The 23,654-nt window shown below is 43.8% G+C and overlaps 1 protein-coding gene and 1 pseudogene across 1 annotated transcript in view; one reads left to right on the forward strand and one right to left on the reverse strand.

Annotated features, from left to right (window-relative positions):
- The window catches only part of LOC126263038 (E3 ubiquitin-protein ligase LNX-like), a 632,063-nt gene that overhangs the window by 226,403 nt on the left and 382,006 nt on the right, over positions 1-23,654 (forward strand). The gene's annotated exons all lie outside the window — the stretch shown is intronic.
- Positions 4,053-4,170, reverse strand: LOC126191778 (5S ribosomal RNA; annotated as a pseudogene).

A 23,654-nucleotide genomic window follows, 5' to 3' on the forward strand; every position in this document is an offset into this window, starting at 1 on the left:
GTTTTAATCTACAGTTCAAAACCGACGAATTGTGGTCACAGTCCACAATTGCCCCTGGGAATGTCTTAAATTTTAATAAATGCTTAACTAAATAAATTATTATAACCTGTCAATTGACAATCCCATAAAAATGTTCATTCGCGATATAATTTTGCTCTATGTCTGCCCCTCAACTGTTTCCCTGGTTTCAGCAATATGCAGTGCTACTACTAATTAGATCACTGTGCGTGAATTGAGACCGGAGCCACAGAGAGACATTTGGCACTACCTGAGCCACGCGGCATTCTTTGCTGCCAGTCAGAACAATCGTGCCGAGATGGACAAGCCAAGTTTCACATTACATGGGACTACGTCAGCCGACAAAGCGCAGCATAGTGTGAACGTCTCCCAAGTGCCTTTCACACAAACTAATTTCTTGTTTCAGTCGGCTACACGTATCAAAAAACACCACTGCAGCGTATTATACCTGTACCGGGAGTCGCTTGTCACGAGTGACAGTTCTTGTTTACACGTCGGCACCAACATTTCGTGTGTTGTGAGAGCTGTCTGCTGTGCTGTTTTCCCCTAAACGGTGAAAGTGAGCTTATGAAGGACCATCCTTCTGACAAGAAGTCGGAGTAGAGTAACTGCGTCTAGGAGCTAGCAATGGCATTAGAGTTTATTAGTGATTAAAGCACAATTCACAGTGGAACTTCCTGACAAACGTTTTATAGTAAATTCTCCACTCTCTTGAGAACTGAAAGAATAGATAAAGCGTAGCCCAAACATTTTTAAAAAATCAGTATTTATTTACTCACGAAAATACATACATACAAAAATATCAAACAATATATATAAATCAGTAAATAGTTAGTTCTTGTTTTTGCAAAGAGTATGTGTTTTCTTTATAGTGATGTTGCGAAACTGCAATAACTTTTCCTTTCAGGTATCCCTTGCCTAGTAGGAAAAATAATCAAGTCCTCTTGCAATCTTAGCACTGTACAACGTAAACATTACTGTAACATTTGTGAACGCTGCGAGAATTGGTTGTAACTTCCAATGCCTGCAGTCGGCGCCGCCGTACCCTGGGTCTGAGCATACTCAGGATTTTGGAACATCAGTCTCTTGATCAATGGCGTTCCAGGTCCGTTAGCCGCGTGGCTGGCGTCCGACTTAGCACGTTGGCACGTGACGCTCATTCACCGCAAGTTGACGATTTGACCAAAAAGTAAAAAAATGTTCAAATGGGTCTAAGGACTATGGGACTTAACATCTGAGGTCATCAGACTTAGACTTAGAACTACTTAAACCTAACTAACCTAAGGACACCACACACATCCGTGCCCGATGCAGGATTCGAATCTGCGACCGTAGCAGCAGCGCGGTTTCGGAGTGAAGCTCCCAGAACCGCTCGGTCAAAGCGGCCTGCTATCAAAAAGTCACTCGAGTAAAGCAGACTTGGGATGTCGCTACCTGACAATGTACGGCAAACGTCTCATACAGTTTTCGCTGAAGTATTGTATTCTGTGAAATCTTCCTCTTCCACTCCGCAGTTCTCAAGTTCTGTTAGTCTTTCTTACACAATTAGGCATAGTACGCAGAATTGTTTATTCGTTTGGGCGAGCTCGACCGAAAACTGTCTCAAATGGTTCAAATGGCTCTAAGCACTATGCGACTTAACTTCTGAGGTCATCAGTCGCCTAGAACTTAGAACTACTTAAACCTAACTAACCTAAGGACATCACACACATCCGTACCCGATGCAGGATTCGAAACTGCGACCGTAGCGGTCGCGCGGTTCCAGACTGTAGCGCCCAGAATCGCTCGGCCACCTCGGCCGGCTGAGGCGTCATACCTGAAGATGTAGGGTCTAATACTGTGCATATGCGAGGTGATATGTGTTCATTATCTTAGATAGGCACAAAATCTAGGCTTAATATGGAATGGAAAGAAATTCCAGATAATGATAAAACATCATCCTTTGCTGATCAGATTTTATTTGTGTGGATGTTTACGTACAGTCTTCCTGGACGATATCTTATTATCATGTCACAGAATTGTGAAAGCTTTCACTTGGATCAGCATTGTAACAAACGCTATACATACAGGATGTCTCTCCTAAGAGTCGTTAGGAGCATTTTCTCTCGTGTTTCAGCAGACATTTGCAATTTCATTCAATAAAATACTTCTGGGTTTGTGTCGGCATTGTCAACTACAAAATTCTGACGTTTCGGCGACTATTGCAAGACGCCTTCCTCAGGGTGTATACAGTTAGCAATACACCTTGAAGAAGGCGTCTTACAATAGTCGCCGCCCAATGCGGTCACAAACCCAGAAGAATTTTATTCACTCAGACAACGGCCGCCGAAGCCTACGTTTACACGTTTACATTTGCAGTTTCGTTTTTGCATTGTGTAGCTGAAGTCAGCCTAAACGAAGAGTGCTCATCACGTGCTCCATGCGACGCTCAGTGTCAACGGAAAGTGTCCGCTTGTTTCCCGTTATACACAAAATAATTTTTGAAGCAGTAGAGCGGTCCCTGAGTGTGATATTTGCTTTATCGATGTGTGTTAAAAGGGACGGTAAAACTCTAAGAATAGCCAGTATTCCAGCAGTGGCAGCACTGCCTTGGCCCACGCTGACTGCTACCGCCAAGCACGCAGCGCCGCCGACTCGCTGTTGGACTGCTGTATATTCTTATTGTTTCACTGTGTAACGTCCCCTCAGAAAAATTATACATGACTGTGCTTAAACGGACACACAATATTTTTAGCGCAACGCAATCTGACTTTCAAAAATCCCTACAAAAGAATGGCCCTGACTAACATTAACCTATACCTTTCACAAATCACTTACCTCACAAAAATCTTTGTTACTCGAACTACTGCAATACAGCGAGCGCCACTACTGCCAGCTAAATAAAAGATTCAAACTACTGAAAGCACTAACTACTGATAGGCATAGTTAGCAAATGAAAGATTTTGATAGATACCAAACAATGTATTTACCTTAATAGTGTTCAAAAGTCATAATATATATAGCAGTTCATGACATCCATTCTTACAAATGTACTGTTCCTGATGGACAGACGTCCAGATCATCCGCTCTCAAAAATCCGCCATCTCACTTCCCCACATCCACCACTGCTGGCGGCTCACCTCCAACCGCGCAACGCTACGCGCTGTTAACATCCAGCTGACCAACACTACAATGGCAGACAACAATGCAAACTAGCCACAGACTGCACACAGCACAGCCAGTGATTTTCATACAGAGCGCTACGTGGCGTTACCAATAAGAAAACCTAAACAGCCTACTTACAACTGTCCCTGTTAAAACACATAAATAAAACGAAAGTCGCACTCCTTGAATTTTGGAATGCTCAATGGAATGAGCAAGTAATATTTTTGTTTGTAATGTGAAACATACCGACGCTTTCTGTTGACACTGGGCATCGCATGAAAGATAAGACGTGGCGAGTAGTAATTGTTTGGGCTGCAACTATCTCCTGAAACACAAGAGAAAATACAACTGACTACTCTTAGAGACCCGGTATATCTCGTCGTAAGTTCAAGTCCTCCCTCGGACATGAGTGTGTGTGTGTGTTGTCCATGGCGTAAGTTACTTTAAGTTAGATTAAATAGTGCGTAACCTTAGGGACGAGGCCCACGAGAAAGACAGGCCACGGCGCGTGCGTCACCAAGGTAGTCCTGAACTCGCTCGCTCGCTCAGCTCAGCAGACAAAATGCGTTTCTAAACCTGGTAACTCGCCGATGGGCGTGTAAGTACTAACGAGAATTGCATCTTCCACTGGAATCTGCTATTATGAAGTCTTACTGATTAACAGTAATACAGCAAAATTTAATTCAAGATCAATAAAAACTAAACTCCGTCCGAGCAGGCCTTGGGAGGCCCAACGGTACCGACCGGCCGCCGTGTCCTCATTCCACAGGCGTCGCTGGATGCGGAAATAGAGTGTCATGTGGTCAGCACACCGCTCTCCCGGCCGTATGTCAGTTTGCGAGACCGGAGCCACTATTACGCAATCAAGTAGCTCCTGAGTGCACCCCGCTTACCAACAGCGCTCAGCAGACCGGATGGTCACCCATCCAAGTGCTAACCCAGCCCGACAGAGCTAAACTTCGGTGATCTGACGGGAACCGGTGTTACCACTGCGGCAAGGCCGTTGGCTCTATTTAAGATCAATGCTCGATATAAATGGTATAACGGCTTGTTTATAGCATTTAGTCTCTACTGCTTAACAGTACTCATTACATGCTCGAAGTGGTGCCTTATGCAACTGATAATCATTTTAGCATGATTTTATTTTATTGTACGCCAGTACATCCGTAACAAATTATAAGTAGGCCCATGGACTTCCCATAATTATAGGACTAATAACAGTAAGATTCCGTAATAGCGGATTCCAGAAGAAGATTCGGTTTTAGTCCGAACGGTCACGCCTAGTTACGAGTTAACATGTGTAGGGACCGATGACGTCAGCAGTTTGGTCCCATAAGACCTTACCACAAATTTTCCGGTATATCTACAGGGTGACAATTATTGAGCTATATGAAAAAAAAAAAACGTAAATTAGTTACAAACTACGACGTGCACACACTTTATCCAACACGTAAACGCCACTAATCTGATTTAGGTTATGACATATTCGATATGCCAGCCATCATTGGCGACGATGTGGCGCAGGCGAATAGAGAAATTTTGCTTGATCCGCTGAAATGTCGGAAAATCGATGCAGTCGATGACATCCTCAGTGACTGTTTTCAGCTCAGCATTGGGTTTGGGGTTATTGCTGTACATCTTGTCTTTAATTTAGCCCCACAAAAAGAAGTTGTATATGTTCAGACCTGGAGAATATGCCGGCCAATCGAGGCCCATGCCAGTGTCGTCTGGGTATCCCAGAGCCAGAATGCGGTCCCCAAAGTGCTCCTCTAGGACATCAAACACTCTCCTGCTTTGATGGGGTCGAGCTCCGTCTTGCATGAATCACATCTTGTCGAAATCAGGTTCAAATGGCTCTGAGCACTATGGGACTCAACTGCTGTGGTCATAAGTCCCCTAGAACTTAGAACTACTTAAACCTAACTAAGGACATCACTCACATCCATGCCCGAGGCAAGATTCGAACCTGCGACCGTAGCGGTCGTGCGGTTCCAGACTGTAGCGCCTTTAACCGCTCGGCCACTCCGGCCGGCTGTCGAAATCAGGGTCACCGTTCGGTAGTCACCGTGCCATCAAGGAATATCGCACCGATTACTGCGTGATTGGACATTGCACACTACACAGTCACCCGTTGAAGCGAAGAGACTTCTCGATCGCGAAATGTGGATTCTCAGTCTCCCAAATGCTCCAATTTTGCTTATTGACGAACCAATCCAAATGAAGGTGGGCTTCGACGCTAAACCAAAGAATACTAATTCCCATCATGCCCCGTGGCCAACCGTCCAGTTTGAACGTCCTAACGCAAACCGTTAAGAAGTTACGACGATTTTTGCTGGCCTGAGTGGTTCTAGGCGCTACAGTGTGGAACCGCGCCACCGCTACGGTCGCAGGTTCGAATCCTGCCTCGGGCATGGATGCGTGTGATGTCCTTAGGTTAGTTAGGTTGAAGTAGTTCTAAGTTCTAGGGGACTGATGACCTCAGAAGTTAAGTCTCATAGTGCTCAGAGCCATTTGAACCATTTTTTTTACGACGATTTTATTCCATATAGTTAAACAACTGTCATATATATATATATATATATATATATATATATATATATATATATATATATATATATATATATAGGGTGTTACAAAAAGGTACGGCCAAACTTTCAGGAAACATTCCTCAAACACAAATAAAGAAAAGATGTTATGTGGACATGTGTCCGGAAACGCTTAATTTCCATGTTAGAGCTCATTTTAGTTTCGTCAGTATGTACTGTACTTCCTCGATTCACCGCCAGTTGGCCCAAATGAAGGAAGATAATGTTGACTTCGGTGCTTGTGTTGGCATGCGACTCATTGCTGTACAGTACTAGCATCAAGCACATCATTACGTAGCATCAACAGGTTAGTGTTCATCACGAACGTGGTTTTGCAGTCAGTGGAATGTTTACAAATGCGGAGTTGGCAGATGCCCATTTGATGTATGGATTAGCACGGGGCAATAGCCGTGGCGCGGTACGTTTGTATCGAGACAGATTTCCAGAACGAAGGTGTCTCGGCAGGAAGACGTTCAAAGCAATTGATCGGCGTCTTAGGGAGCACGGAACATTCCAGCCTATGACTCGCGACTGGGGAAGACCTAGAACGACGAGGACAGCTGCAATGGACGAGGCAATTCTTCGCGCAGTTGACGATAACCCTAATGTCAGCGTCAGAGAAGTTGCTGCTGTACAAGGTAACGTTGACCACGTCACTGTATGGAGAGTGCTACGGGAGAACCAGTTGTTTCCGTACCATGTACAGCGTGTGCAGGCACTATCAGCAGCTGATTGGCCTCCACGGGTACACTTCTGCGAATGGTTCATCCAACAATGTGTCAATCCTCATTTCAGTGCAAATGTTCTCTTTACGGATGAGGCTTCATTCCAACGAGATCAAATTGTAAATTTTCACAATCAACATGTGTGGGCTGACGAGAATCCGCACGCAATTGTGCAATCACGTCATCAACACAGATTTTCTGTGAACGTTTGGGCAGGCATTGTTGGTGATGTCTTGATTGGGCCCCATGTTCTTCCACCTACGCTCAATGGAGCACGTTATCATGATTTCATACGGGATACGCTACCTGTGCTGCTACAACATGTGCCTTTACAAGTACGACACAACATTTGGTTCATACACGATGGAGCTCCTGCACATTTCAGTCGAAGTGTTCGTACGTTTCTCAGCAACAGATTCGGTGACCGATGGATTGGTAGAGGCGAACAAATTCCATGGCCTCCACGCTCTCCTGGCCTCAACCCTCTTGACTTTCATTTATGGGCGCATTTGAAAGCTCTTGTCTACGCAACCCCGGTACCAAATGTAGAGACTCTTCGTGCTCGTATTGTGGACGGCTGTGATACAATACGCCATTCTCCAGGGCTGCATCAGCGCATCAGGGATTCCATGCGACGGAGAGTGGATGCATGTATCCTCGCTAACGGAGGACATGTTGAACATTTCCTGTAACAAAGTGTTTGAAGTCACGCTGGTACGTTCTGTTGCTGTGTGTTTCCATTCCATGGTTAATGTGATTTGAAGAGAAGTAATAAAATGAGCTCTAACATGGAAAGTAAGCGTTTCCGGACACATGTCCACATAACATATTTTCTTTCTTTGTGTGTGAGGAATGTTTCCTGAAAGTTTGGCCGTACCTTTTTGTAACACCTGTGTGTGTGTGTATGTGTGTGTGTTCTTAGAGAATCACGATATTGTAAAGTGATGTCAGCAGTTTGCCACTAAAATAAATTTATTAGCTGATGAGCTATAAGGCAGATAATCTGGGATCCATTGGCTATGTTAGAAATACCTCTTTCTTAGTCTAATAGCTTTTCTTATGTTATGATTATACTGTACTAAACTGAGCATCAGAGGCTCTGAACATACCGCAAATACACGTGGCTAATGAAAACTACTCAGCATTGTAACTGGTCACGTAAAAGTTATGCAGATATTTTTCTCAACTCTCATAAAAATTTACCTCTTAATTTCACTGTCATCACTATCTGCCAAAATTATTATTACTGTTACAAAGTTTCGTTTTTCTTCTTGAATTAGTCATTTCTACCTAACCGTAACGGTAGTACTATTGTTTCCCCTTGTTACCATGAGAGATATGTTATGGATGTAACACTTATTTGTTATACAACTCGGAAATTTTGTGGTTTAAATTCATTTGCTTTTTGTTGCAGGTAAAGGGGAAGTTTCATCTTCTACAAGCAGTAAGTAGCAAAGATATTGTAACTTTTCCTCAGTACTGATGTTTTTGACTTAAATACACAAATTCAGGTACATTTTGTAGATTCAGACCCAAAATGTTGTTTTTAATCACTTCTGAAATCGTTTATGGGAGCACAGAAGCCCAATGAAATTTCTTTCTTGTAGATTATTTTTTGATGAACTGCGGACATCTCCAAATATTACGAATGACATCGAGTTGCAAATAACACGGATGGTGAAAACTCACGCCTCGTGGTTTTTTCTAGTTTTTTATTGGTGTTGTGGTTGTTATCCTTCTGTGACCAGAAATTATCTCTGTCGCCAAATCGTCGTTTTAATCTGAGATGAAAGAAAACGTTTTGTCAGACACCTATCGTCAGCCGTATACATTTTTTCTACGTGTTTTTATCTTTTAATGTATTATGCTTTTCTGGAAGATAGAGAAACCAAAGAGACAATTCCTCGACGTGTGCAAGAGACCGTGTGTAAGAAGCACTCCACTTTTCGGCTGCAAGAAAGCAATGGCCGTTCATCCGATACCTGGGTCTGACGTGGTCTACTTCATCATTGTGAGACAAGGAGCGAGTATATTGAGACGCACTCTATATGAGCACCCCAATAAAATTTTCGTAAAATATAACATTTCATGAAGCCTAAATTTTTCAGGTGTAGAGACAGAGAAATAGTGAAAGTGTGCACCCAAACGCCGAAAACTGGTGTACACAAGGTGGCACACAGGTGTTAATAAGACCTCAACAAATCACTACTTGTAATGTTTCGTAAATAAATGGCAGCGATGCGCAACGATCTGAATATTGAAAGAATTTTGGGGCTTGCAGCCAGTCGTTTATGTTTAATGCACTCCACGATACTTCGAATGTGCAGCTGCCAGTTATCGTCAGGGTAGCCATTGAACACTAAAGAAGACCCCCATCCCACCCGCCCTCCTCCCCACCCCATCCACTGCCATCGCGTAATTTACAGCGCTGTTCGTGTATTTCAGGCACGCGCTACGATCACGGTGGCAAACAGATCCCATTACCCCTCCGGGGGAACGCAGTCGCTGGTGCAACAGCGCATCTCAGCTGACCTCAGGGTTTTCGCCCGCCGTGCCCATCAGCGTACTATGCCAACCACACCCAATTTGTGTGCTGTATACAGAGTGGCCCATTGATCGTGACCGGGCCAAATACCTCACGAAATACGCGTCAAACGAAGAAACTACAAAGGACGAAACTTGTCTAGCTTGAAGTGAGAAACCAGATGGCGCTATGGTTGGCCCGCTAGATGGCGCTGCCATAGGTCAAACGGATATCAGCTGCGTTTTTTTTAAATAGGAACCCCATTTTTTATTACATATTCGTTAGTACGTTTTAGTTGGACCACTTTTTTCGCTTTGTGATAGATGGCACTGTAATAGTCACAAACATATGGCTCACAATTTTTGACGAACAATTGGTAACAGGTAGGTTTTTTAAATTAAAATACAGAACGTAGGTACGTTTGAACATTTTATTTCGGTTGTTCCGATGTGATACATGTACCTTTGTGAACTTATCATTTCTGAGAACGCATGCTGTTACAGCGTGATTACCTGTAAATACCATATTAATGCAATAAATGCTCAAAATGATGTCCGTCAACCTCAATGCATTTGGCAATTTGTGTAACGACATTCCTCTCAACAGCGAGTAATTCACCTTCCGTAATGTTCGCACATGCATTGACAATGCGCTGATGCATGTTGTCAGGCGTTGTCTGTGGATCACGAGAGCAAATATCCTTCACCTTTCCCCACAGAAAGAAATCCGGTGACGTCAGATCCGGTGAACGTGCGGGCCATGGTATGGTGCTTCGACGACCACTCCACCTGTCAAGGAATATGCTGTTCAATATCCCTCCAACCGCACGCGAGCTATGTGCCGGACATCCATCATGTTGGAAGTACATCGCCATTCTATCATGCAGTGAAACATCTTGTAGTAACATCGGTAGAACATTACGTAGGAAATCAGCATACATTGCACCATTTAGATTGCCATCGATAAAATGGGGGCCAATTATCCTTCCTCCCATAATGCCGCACCATACATTAACCCGCCAAGGTAGCTGATGTTCCACTTGTCGCAGCCATCGTGGATTTTCCGTTGCCCAATAGCGCATATTATGCCGGTTTACGTTATCGCTGTTGGTGAATTACGCTTCGTCGCCAAACAGAACGCGTGCAAAAAATCTGTCATCGTCCAGTAATTTCTCTTGTGCCCAGTAGCAGAACTGCATACGACGTTTTAAGTCGTCGCCATGCAATTCCTGGTGCATAGAAATATGGTACGGGTGCAATCAATGTTGATGTAACATTCTTTTTGGGATTCCCGATACTCGCGCAATTTGTCTGCTACAGATGTGCGGATTAGCCGCGACAGCAGCTAAAACACCTACTTGGACATCATCATTTGTTGCAGGTCGTGGTTGCCCTTTCACATGTGGCTGAACACTTCCTGTTTCCTTAAATAACGTAATTATCTGGCGAACGGTCCGGACACTTGGATGATGTCGTCCAGGATACCGAGCACAATACATAGCACACGCCAGTTGGGCATTTTGATCACAATAGCCATACATCAACACGATATCGACATTTTCCGCAGTTTGTAAACGGTCCATTTTAACTCTGGCGGAATGTTACGTGATAATACGTACTTATACGTTTGTGACTATTACAGCGCCATCTATCACAAAGCGAAAAAGTGGTCCAACTGCAACATTCTTATTTCTTTACGTTCTACACGAATATGTAACAAAAAATGGGGGTTCCTATTTTAAAAAACGCAGTTGATATCCGTTTGACCTATGGCAGCGCCATCTAGCGGGCCAACCATAGCGCCATCTGGTTTCCCCCTACAAGCTAGATGAGTTTCGTTCTTTGTAGTTTTTTCGTTTGATGCTTATTTCGTGAGATATTTTGGCCGGTCACTATCAATGGACCACCCTGTATCCTTGAAGATAACTTTGCACGCGATAGGAAGAGGGTGAAAGACGGCATCAAACCAGTAGAAAAACCTTGGACTAAAGAGAGAAAAATAAGTGCTTATCTGCCGGTCTTTGCAAAGAAATGTTGACGAGTCCGGCCGGCGAGTCGTGTGTGTCCTGGACACGGGAGCGTCAGGAGGCGCGGCGGGTTCAAAGCCGGGCGTCGGCGCGTGTCCTCGTTAGCCATTAACCCGCGCGATAAATCCCGAGCCGCCTCCTGCGTGGCTCGTACTTAATATCCGGCCAGCACGGCCATTATCTCGGCTGGCGGCCTCCGGAGGCCAGACTCAACACAATTTGCCGCCGCCTTTGTCACGGTGCTGGTGCTGTTTCCCGTGGCTCGCCCTTTCAGAGGTCGAGGACTCCGTCAGCCGCTCGCTGCAGCGCCTTCTGGCTCTCTGCGGAACGATATGGCCTGCTACCGAGCTGCGACAATGCTTCCCGTTTCTGTATCATCCTCACCTGGTGTTACAAAAGAACGTTAGATGCTTATATCCGACAACTAACGGAAAGATACGAATGGAACTGGGTCAGCTTAACTATAAGAAGGTTACCACTGTACTCACTTTCGGCATCAATGTTGCACAGTGTTGACCGGCCAGTGTGGCCGTGCGGTAGTGCTAAGTTCTAGGGGACTGTTGACCACATATGTGAAGTCCCATAGCGCTCAGAGCCATTTGAACTTCTTTTTTTTTTTTTTTTTTTTTTTTTTTGCACAGTGTTGTAATATCAAGTTTTCTACAATACCTTCCTCTTGCATTTGTCAATTTGATTTGTATTGTCATATAGGCTGCTAGGTTTTTTTTACCGTGACTTCGTTCGCCTAGATCTCGAACCGGCATAAATTTTAAAAAATCTTGAATCTTATTATCAGTGAGGAAAACGGATATAAATGGTGAAGATGTCAAAAGGACCGACCGTAAATAATTGATGTGTTTGTAAGCACAGATAGGGACATTTTAAGTATTAAATGCCAATAGACTTGGGTGAGGGAACAGTCTAATCTAGTACGTAAAGAAATTACGAAAATTAAATAACCTGTGCTTGTAAACACATCAGTTCTTTACCGTTGTGCCCTTTTGACAGCTTCATCTTGACTTTTTCTACATTCACTTTCTCACCGATAACAAGCTTCAGAGCTTTTCAAACTTCATGCGGCTTCGAGATCCACACGGATGAAATCGCGAGCATTACATTATTATGCACGACTAACTTGTCAACTTTAATATGAAGATTGGAACTTTAATAGTGGCAACTATTTATTTACAGCCCTTGTAAAATATATACGTGTTTCAAAGTCTTACAAACCTTCAGAATAGTCACCAGAATTGTGTATAACCCGTTGCCAGCGATGTGGAAGTCGTAGGATACTCTTAGCAGTGCCAGTTGTGTTGACAGTTCGAGCAGCCCGGTCTATTGCCAGACGAATTTGTAGCAGTTCTGAAGCGAATGCCGTGAAGTGTTACCTTCAGTTTAGAAATCGAGTTGAACTCACGAGGGCTTAAGTCAGGGGAGCGCAATAGATGGTGGTATAGCACTTAGTAGCCCCATCAGTCAAACAAGTCAGTAACAGCTTGCACTGTACGTGCTTGAGCATTGTCCTGCAAAATGATGGTCAGGTCCTGCAGAAAGTGTCATCACTTCTGTCTCTAAGCTGGTAGTAGGTTGTGTTCCAAAAATGAACAGCACGACACTAATACGAAATCCCAACAACTGTATCACTTCAAAAATGTTCAGATGTGTGTGAAATCTTATGGGACTTAACTGCTAAGGTCATTAGTCCCTAAGCTTACACACTACTTAACCTAAATTATCCTATAGACAAACACACACACCCATGCCCGAGGGAGGAACCTCCGCCGGGACCAGCCGCACATTGCATGACTGCAGCGCCTCAGACCGCTCGGCTAATCCCGCGCGGCTGTATCACTTTACTTACATCGATAATACACGTTGAAAACCTCTGAAGAAATGCAGGAAAGTCATTCTTAGTATCAACTCTACATACTTGTGAATGATAATATATTTTTAGTGTTAACTCGAAAAACTTTCAATGATAGCAGCAGGGTCAACTAGACAAATGTATCAATGATAATAGTTACACCGATTCAAGAATGAATTCAAGAATGTCTATGGATAATGGGATTACATTAGTAACATTATTATTATTATGATAAAATGTCCCAAAATACTACTTTTTCCGGATTCTATCATTTCTGTCCTGGCCGGCCGCGGTGGTCTCGCGGTTCTAGGCGCGCAGTCCGGAACCGTGCGACTGCTACGGTCGCAGGTTCGAATCCTGCCTCGGGCATGGATGTGTGTGATGTCCTTAGGTTAGTTAGGTTTAAGTAGTTCTAAGTTCTAGGGGACTGATGACCACAGCAGTTGAGTCCCATAGTGCTCAGAGCCATTATTATTTCTGTCCTGGCTGATTTATTTTAATTTTATAAAATCTCTGCTGTACCGATTTATGTGTTCCAATATAGTGAAATGATCCCAGTTATATGATACTCTCCGTATGTATTTATAACTCGGTTGTAGGCGGCGTATGGAGAGGAAACATGCATCAGTTTTTAAGTTAGACCTCCAACAATACAACTGTGAAAGCGGCATCCAATTTCACGCAGTAGTTTTTGCTTGATGCGCGGTCTAACATAGGGACAGACAGACAGACAAAAATTCTAAAAATAATTGTTTTGACTTCAATTGCTGTTATGAAAACTGCTCATATTAAGTTTCCTTAAGTATCTTCTATGTACAGACATCTGTCAGTCACAATTTTATTATTATATCTACAGATTCCGTTGTTTTATATCTGCATATCCTCACTTCGGTTAAGTGTAATTATATACACTTACAAACATAAACTGAGTCGTTCACGTTCTCGTTATATAATCGAAAGTCCGATTTAGCCACTTTGCTTGTAGCTAATCAGCGACATGCTTAGTGTCCCGCCAAGGGCCACGAGAGTAGTCTGCCGCGTCCTCTTAAAGCCGCCCTCGTATCAGCTAGGCCATGGGCGGTGCAAGCCGAAATTCTAAAGTACTTTGAGATGCCACTGTAACTATTACTGAGTGGATGGTCATTTCTGCCCAAAGAAAAAACGGTAGCACTTTGAGTTAATATCTGCATTGCCACTCTGTCAGTTTACATGGCTGAGGAACACAAAGCTCGAATCGTGGAAGTCGGCCTTGGCGTTGTTGACGTCTGTTGTTTGGTATCGACGGAAATTACGGGCATTGTAGAATTGCTGAGTCATATGGACTTGCTTGCTGAGCATCTTTATGTGCAAAACGGTTTTTCCTAGCACGACCTGGGCACAGTCATTCAATCCGCCGTCGACGTGAATCAGTACGTTCATTTCAATATTCATAGTTACCAAAAGTTGTTCTTTCTTCTACATACACAGCATACCTGAATAAACTTGTGGAATTGCCTCCTCGCCGGATTGATGCCATATCAAGGCTACAGGTCCAGCTACGCGCTACTACCGGGAACTCTCCTGAATGGTGACTAACACAATTTCTTTCCGGAGTGCTACTTAAAGCAGTTACATATTTAGACTGACTAGTAGTATGATCTCTTTTTGCTCAACCTGTCTCCGTCTTTCGCCTCATCATTGCGTTCACACACACACACACAGACGCACAGATTATTTCAATTTACTGGATTTCACGACCGCCTGTTACGCAAACTACTACTTTTTTTTACATAATGTCAAACATGTTTCTACACCTTCGTGCCATCGTCACTGCGTACGCTTTGCTCAGTCTTTAATTTTTTTTTTTTTTACATTGTTGGGTTAGTAAGATCGTTCTCATTTGCATCTTATCTGGTGTAGAAACGCACATATAAGCACTGCACATGTTTTTGCGAAAACTGAAAAGGTACTTGTGGGGAAGGAGTACAGTGTCATAAAAACGTTAATCGGTGAGTGTGCCCTGTTGAAAGATTTGGTAGTCAGTACCCCCATACAACAGTATGCCGAGCAAACCATGACACGTGGACCACCAAAACTACCATGTTCAATAATGCTTCACGTACCCTCACGTGGCGAGTGATGTGAACAAGTAAATGCACCCATGACCGTTGTAGAATGTGATCGTTTCGGTGGTCCAGGTGTTACGGCGTAGGGAGGAGGCATAATATGAGTGGGCGTTCTGAACTCCAAGTCTTTGGATACTGTACACTCATCGGTTAAGGCTGTTTTGTCACTGTACTCCTTTCCCATACGCGTCTTTTGAGGGACCGCTTCCGTCCCTGATTTAATGTTTATGGATGGCAATAAGCGGTCACATGCAACAGCTCAGGTTGAGGAACTCTTGGAGCGAGAGGATATTCAGCGACTGAACTGTCCTGTCCGATCCCCGACTTTAAATCTCATCGAGTACTTGTAGGATGAGTTGGGAAGGCGTTTTGCACCACATCCACGTGCATCAATGACCATCCAGCAGCTGTCAACAGCGTTATTTGGAGGAATGGAACGCCCTATCGAAAGAAGTCCTCACCAACTTGTGGCCAGCATAGGAGCACGATGCAGTGCATGCGTTGCCTTCCGTAGTGATCATACATCCTATTAAGAACCACCTCCAGCCGCTTTCAATGTCCTGAGGACCACCATGAATTGTGATGACATCAGTGAAATTATTGTCTTTCAAGAAAAGTATCATGCTGTTAGTGTTGCAAGTAGGCTGTTTAAATTTTTATGTTGGTAATGCTACGTAGTGCTGTGTATGAAAATTGCTGACTGCGCTGTGTGCAGTCTGTGGCTGGTTCGACTCATTGTTGGAATATTGGCTAGTGCAGTGTTGGGCAGTTGGATGTGAACAGCCCGTAGCGTTGGGCAGTTGGAGGTGAGCCGCCAGCAGTGGTGGATGTGGGGAGAGAGAGATGCCGGAGTTTTGAGAGGTTACTATGAGCGGACGATCTGGACGTGTGTCCGTCAAAAAAAGGAAATTTGTAAGACTGGATCTCATGAACTGATATATATATATTTTATGACTTTTGAACGCTATTAAGGTAAATACATTGTTTGTTCTCTATCAAAATCTTTCATTTGCTAACTATGCCCATCAGTAGTTAGTGCCTTCAGTAGTTAGAATCTTTTATTTAGCTGGCAGTATCGGAGCTCGCTGTATTGCAGTAGCTCGAGTAACGAAGATTTTTGTGAGGTAAGTGCTTCATGAAAGGTATCGGCAATTGTTAGTCAGGGCCATTCTTTTGTGTGTTAGTTTAGTGATGATCAGAATAAGTAAAGAGAAAACTGTCTGGTTACGTTGAGTTTTATTCAGGTGTTTCTGTATCAAATAACGTAAGCGTTTTTCCAGCACCGTCATTCATAATTTTTCTAAGGTGACGTATCGGTCTCATTGCGTATTTCCTTCAGTTACGTTCTGTGCTGTAGTATATTGTAGCAGTGCTTTCTACGTTTGGTCCAAGTTACAGTTAGCTATATTGCTTGGCAGCGACACATTTTGCGGAAGTTTTGCACACCACGGTGGGTTGGAAAAGTAATAACATTCAATTGGGGTACGCTCTGAGAGACTTTTATATCTGAAGATTTCTCTCTTTTAAGAATGAAATGCTTTGTCATATTTGCTTGGAACTTTTCAATCCAATCACAAAGCTAGTCTGATATTCTGTTTGCTCGTATTTTGATCACTAGGCGACAACGCAGAAGTGTATCGAATACCTTCCGAAAGTCAAAGAACGCGGCGCCAACCTGAGCGCCAGCACCTACTGCCCTGTAGCTCTCGAGAACAAAGAGAGCGACCGTTGTTTGCGAAATCCATATTGATTCCAAAAAAGTGGTTCAAATGGCTCTGAGCACTATGGGACTTAACATCTGTGGTCATCAGTCCCCTAGAACTTAGAACTACTTAAACCTAACCAACCTAAGGACATCACACACATCAATGCCCGAGACAGGATTCGAACCTGCGACCGTAGCAGTCGCGCGGTTCCGGACTGAGCGCCTAGAACCGCTAGACCATCGCCGCCGGCATATTGATTCCCGCAGAGATTTTCGGTCTCCAGAAAGGTGAGCGTAAAACGTGTTGTAAAATTTTACGGCATTCTAATATCAGCCTTTAGTTGTGTGTGTTTGTTCGACGATCCCCGTTGAGAACGGCAGTGACCAGTGCATGTTCCTCCTCCAACGACCTATGGCAGACTGATGCTAGGAAAGGCTCAATTTCTTCGGCATACTCAACGTAGAATCGTACAGGTATTCCAACAGGTGTAATGACTTTTACTCTGTTGAGCGGTTTCAGTTCCTTTCGTATCCCGTGGTCACTTATTTCGACATCTGTCATTTTCTCATCCGTCTGACGATTTAAAGGAGGAACTCTTCTCTCGACTGAAAAGAATAAGGTTGTATTGTATGCTGATCGATTCAAAAAATGGTTCAAATGGCTCTGAGCACTATGGGACGCAACTGCTGTGGTCATAAGTCCCCTAGAACTTAGAACTACTTAAACCTAACTAACCTAAGGACAGCACACAACACCCAGCCATCACGAGGCAGAGAAAATCCCTGACCCCGCCGGGAATCGAACCCGGGAACCCGGGCGTGGGAAGCAAGAACGCTACCGCACGACCACGAGATGCGGGCTATGCTGATCGGATGTAGAGGTCTGTCATAATTGCATTAATGTGAATATTCGTGTTAAACCAGTTGTTTGTGTTTATTTAAGTAGCACTAGAGGGCCTCGTCCATGTGAAATAAATAAGCATAGCAGAATATCATAAATAATTACGGCCAGTATTAACAACAACTCTAGTGTCGTAGTTGGAAGCTCAACAACACGCCACCATTACACACTCATTCCACACTTTCTGACCTATAACGCAGAACCTCAGACCCCTGAGATACAGAAACAGTGATTCCAATTTGAATAATAATTTTGTATAAGAGTGAAATGGCATTTCACCGTTATTACATTTCCAAATACCTATACCAAAGGTTTACGAGAAGTATGAATTAAACTCGACGTCAAAATATTATAAAAAGAAACAATAACCAAACTTGGTTAAACGAAAATATTCAAAAGAAATAGTTATTTTGATTTTTTTTCTTTTAACGCTCGTGCAACTTGCAACTTGATACTGAATAGTACAAAACTCAAGAAAAGGCATCGGCTAACGTCGCAAAAGACGTTATAATGGGGAACGTAAATCAGGATTAACGGAAGGGTATTCGAACCGAACACCTCAGAACGAGGCAACCTTCGCTCGATAGGCAACTGACGGCATATAAACAAACCGTCAAACTGTCGTGTGTCACGCAGACCGTTTACGGCGAGCGATAGTGTCTCCTAACAGTATGGGAGGCTACCCATGTCGATGTAGGGACAGTCTTCTGAACAATAAACACTGAAAACGGGTGAGGTACGTGTGTAGGGGAGTAAACAGCGCAGTCTGAGCCCACAAACGCCTTTGAATTCTCCAGTTTGCATACATTAATCCAATTTACGATACAGAATGTTACAATGGAACACGGCTGACGATGCTATATTGAATAAAGCGGAACGTGCCTGCTGTACATTAGCGGGAATAGTCCACAGCAGCCTGTAACACACGTCCTTTTTTTCCCCAACATCATTGTTATAGAAAATAAATTAGAACGACGGTTACAAACACGTACGTATACTGAACGACAAGTTTCCTACGTTTATGTGATTGTTTTATTGGAGATGAGTACAGCTGTCAGCCCATTCAAGTCTGAGAAGGCGTGCGCTGTGGATGTTGGACCGGAGTGGGGTTCCATTGTTCCCGCCTGACTGACTGGTCGTTAGCCTTGAGTGGCAGTCCGAGGGACCTAATGGCCTGGGAGGGGAAGCGAGCCAGCTGCCTCAGACGCTGCCGAGATCCTCCTCCTGGCCTTATTGCCTTATAGAAACGCGTCGCTGGCTCTGTACATTGTACGCTACACTGAGCTACCTTAACAAATGTCAACTTGTGTTGGGACAATGTTTAACGCTTCCGGGCAGCTGACCTCTCAAAGCGAAACGACACCGTGTAGTTTTTATTGTCGTCGTACTAGTTTAACTATAGGATTAGGGTTTTATTATCCCTGGCTTTGTGCATGATAGCGGCAAAATACACTACTGTAACAGAGATGGGTTCAAATAAGAGTTGTGCGAATCATTACGTGTTTATTTAGTCAGCGTGGGAGTGACATGGAAAATCTCTGATATCGCCGGCCGAAGTGGCCGTGCGGTTAAAGGCGCTGCAGTCTGGAACCGCAAGACCGCTACGGTCGCAGGTTCGAATCCTGCCTCGGGCATGGATGTTTGTGATGTCCTTAGGTTAGTTAGGTTTAACTAGTTCTAAGTTCTAGGGGACTAATGACCTCAGCAGTTGAGTCCCATAGTGCTCAGAGCCATTTTGAATCTCTGATATCTACGTGTACCTACACACTCCGTCACATTTCACATCGATTTCAGTACTATCCACAAATGCGAGGTGTCTTATTCGGCTCTAAATCGATCTCAGTGAACACTAAGATGAAAATCTACAACACAGTGATCTGCCCAGCATAATGTACAGTTCAGAAACATGGAGCATGACTAAGCGAGAAAGGGAAAAACTATTAAAGTTTGAAATAAGAGTAATGAGGAAGATATGGGGACCAGTTTCAGAGCCGGCCGCGGTGGTCTAGCGGTTCTAGGCGCTCAGTCCGAAACCGCGCGACTGCTACGGTCGCAGGTTCGAATCCTGCCTCGGGCATGGATGTGTGTGATGTCCTTAGGTTAGTTAGGTTTAAGTAGTTCTAAGTACTATGGGACTGATGACCACAGATGTTAAGTCCCATAGTGCTCAGAGCCATTTGAACCAGTTTCAGATAACGGACAATGGAGGAGTAGGAAAAACGAGGAAATCTACCTTCTGATGCGACAACCAACTATCCTACAGAAGATAAAGAGCAAAAGAATACAATGGGTGGGCCATGTAGTCCGTATGCCAGTTGGAAGACAGGCGAAGATGGCACTAGAGGGGAAACCAAACACCAGACGCCCCATCGGACGACCAAGGCAGCGCTGGATGGGCGACCTGGCGAAGAACGTAGCAGCCCTGGGAATTGAAGACACCTGGAGGAACCGCGCACAAAACGGGAAGGAATGGAGGCAGTTCGTGGAAGCAGCGCGTGGTCTGCAGGGCCTGTGATCGCTGAATATCTATCTATCTACTTTATTCAAGCCACTGATCTTGCAATCGGGTTCTTTCTCTTTTAATAGGCAGTATCGTACAAAGCGGACAGGCTCTAGCAAGGAAAGCATTTCTGAAAAAGATGAATTTGTTAACATGGGATCTATATTTAAGTGTTACGAAGCCATATCTGAACGTACTTGTCTGGAATATAACATTGTACGAAAATGAAGCCCCACTTACAACACACTATTGATTTGCATTTAGGAAGTACTATTTATATATTACACTAATTAAATGGACTTATACAGCTAATCCGCGAACTGTTCCTATATGGCGAAAACTAATGACAATGGAGCGACGTAACTGACCCACAACATCTCACCAGTGTTGCGCACCATTATACTCAGAACTACCCGCCAGTTCACGAGTGTCGATGAATAAGGCCTCATGCGTCCTTCACTCATGAGTCCGCCGGCCGCGGTGGTCTCGCGGTTAAGGCGCTCAGTCCGGAACCGCGCGACTGCTACGGTCGCAGGTTCGAATCCTGCCTCGGGCATGGATGTGTGTGATGTCCTTAGGTTGGTTAGGTTTAAGTAGTTCTAAGTTCTAGGGGACTGATGACCACAGATGTTAAGTCCCATAGTGCTCAGAGCCATTTGAACCATTTGAACCACTCATGAGTCCCTAGTACGAAATGTCTTATTCGAGTGGTATCATCTCCACACTGACTTGAACAACGACTGAACGTGTCATCGAATCAGGGCTTGGTATATCTCACCAAGCTACTTTAGATTTTAATGTCATTTGATAGTAACTGCGGCATCAAAATAGTAATTGACATTTCTAGATGACCTGTTTGGAGACTGCCCCACTTTACGTATGTGTATTAAATGTAGCAGTTGCTTTTCGTAGTAAACAGGAAGTACACAATAAAATACAGGGTTGTGACTCGTTGACTCCATTTTTCAGCGCAATCCAATATTTTTTAGGTGCACAAAGCTGGATGGACCATTACCTCGTGTCCCGCCAGGACGGCCAACAATTTTAGGTTGGCACAGTCCTGTCTCACTCCATCCACCCTTTCACAACCGGTGTTTCTCTTCAGACACCGGCCAGCTGCGATTGGTTGCTTTCCACTCCGGTATCCACCCCTGAGCCATTTTTCGTAACAGCCACACCACCGGACACTACAGCGTTGTCTTATTTATTTGCTCCGTTTCGTTACAAGTATGCCCGTTAACTTTCGTTTTTAGACACACTGGAAGCTAAATTTTGAAAACTCTATTTAGTTCACCGGAAACCTTTCCGGCCATTTTTACTGTTCAGATTATTTGTTTTATGACCATTCAATCGTTGCTTCTCCACTGCCTTAAATGCAAAAATCTCGTTAGCTGAGTCAGTGAATGTACTGTTTATTTGTACAATTTTCTTTTCCCCATATGTTGGTTACACTTTCCTTTAGTCTTAGTTGAATTGATTTTTAGGCCAACTTTCCAACATGATCTATTAAATACTTAAATACATCGTGGAAGTTTATTTTCACTAGGATCAAAGTTTGCAAAATAAGGACACGGACTGTTTACAGAAGAATGGATGAAATGGTAGGCGCCGACTTCTTGAAAGATCTGTTTGGATTCCGGAAAAGTGTTGGAACTCGCGAGGCAATACTGAATCTACAACTTATCTTAGAAGACAGATTGAAGAAAGCCAAACCTACGTTTGTAGCATTTGTTGATTTAGTGAAAATTTTTGACAACGTTATTTGTACTAAACTCTTTGAAATTTTAATGGAAGCAGCGTAGGATATAGGAACCGAGACGTCATTTACAGTTTGAACAGAAATCAGATTGCAGTTGCAATAATGGAAGGACATGAAAGGGATGCAATTGTTGAGAAGATATTTGCGACAGCGTCGTAGCCTATCCCCGATAGATAGCTTATTTAAACGTTTTTATAGATGAACATAAAAAGTCTTCTTTTTTCTCCTGGCCTTATCCCGTATCATCACGTTGTTTTCTTCTTTTTTCTGGCCTTATCCCTTATCTTCACGTTGTGTTAATCTGGATATTACAGTGGTAGTGATAGAGGGTGGTCGGTTGCCCTTCCTGCCGCCACTCTTTCCCGCGGGATGGAATATGTGTGCCCATATGCGTGCACGCAGTGTTATGTGAAAGTGTGAGAATATTTTCGAAATGAGACGGGACGTTGGTACCAGACCGGGAGATATGAGAAATCACCTACAAATCACATTTAGGCTGGACAGGACACAGGCCGTCGTCGTTAATCTGCCAGGCGCATTCGATCCGTGTGTCTGCAGCTCGTGGTCAAGTGGCTAGCGTTGCCGGATTGGGGATTTTCTCTGCCCCGGGACTGTGTGTTTCTGTTTCCCTCATCGTATCATCATCATTCGTGACAGTGGTTACATTGGATTGTGTAAAAACTGGACTGTGTAGAAATTGGGGCTTTGCAAGGGCGCTGATGACCGCGCAGTTGAGCGCCCCACAAACCAAACATCATCATCAGCATTCGATCCGAGTGGTTAGCACACTGGACTCGCATTCGGGAGGACGACGGTTCAATCCCGTCTCCAGCCATCCTGATTTAGGTTTTCCGTGATTTCCCTAAATCGTTTCAGGCAAATGCCGGGATGGTTCCTTTGAAAGGGCACGGCCCATTTCCTTCCCAATCCTTCCCTAACCCGAGCTTGCTCTCCGTCTCTAATGACCTCGTTGTCGACGGGACGTTAAACACTAACCACCACCACCATTCGATCCGTGGGACAACACGACTCCCTGAATCCCGGAAGCGGCGTGCTAACAGCAGTTCAACATAAAAAATTAAAACCAGGACAATGGAATGTAGTACAATGAAATCAGCCGATGTTGACAATATGCCAGATTAGGAAATTGGACACTAATGATAACAGATTAGTTTTGCTGTTTGGGCTGCAGAATGAATGCCAATGGCCGAAGTAGACAGTATACAAAATGCAGACTTGGCAACAGCAAGAAAAACATTCTTGAAAGAGAAAAATTTGTTAACATTTAATACAAATTTAAGTGTTATGAAATGTCTTCCTAAGATATTAGCGTGAAGCGTAGCATCGCACGAAAGTGAAATGTAGACGACAAGCAGTTCATAAAAGAAGAGAATAGAAGCTTTTTGAAATGTGGTGATAAGAAGAATGATGAAGTTCAGATGCGTAGATCGAATAACTAATGAGGAGGCTCTGAATCGAATTGGGTGAAAAAGAAATTCATGACACAACTTGACTAAAAGTAGGAATCGTTTGATAGGATACAGCCTGAGGCATCAAAAAATTCTTGATTTGGTAATGGAGGGAAGTGGGTGTGGGTGGGTGGGGGGGGGGGGGAGGTATAAAAATGTACATGGAGACCTACGCATGAAAACGGTAAGCAGGTTCAAATGGATATAGGTTGCAGTAGTTATGCAGAGCCAAACACGACACTATCGGCAGCAAAATTAATGTGTTTCATATATATTCTTTCCTCAAATATTTTCCATTATTTTATCGTCTGAAAGTATTTCCACGACTG

The sequence above is a fragment of the Schistocerca nitens genome, chromosome 6 (assembly GCF_023898315.1).
Source record: "Schistocerca nitens isolate TAMUIC-IGC-003100 chromosome 6, iqSchNite1.1, whole genome shotgun sequence".
NCBI classification, from domain to species: Eukaryota; Metazoa; Arthropoda; class Insecta; order Orthoptera; family Acrididae; genus Schistocerca; species Schistocerca nitens.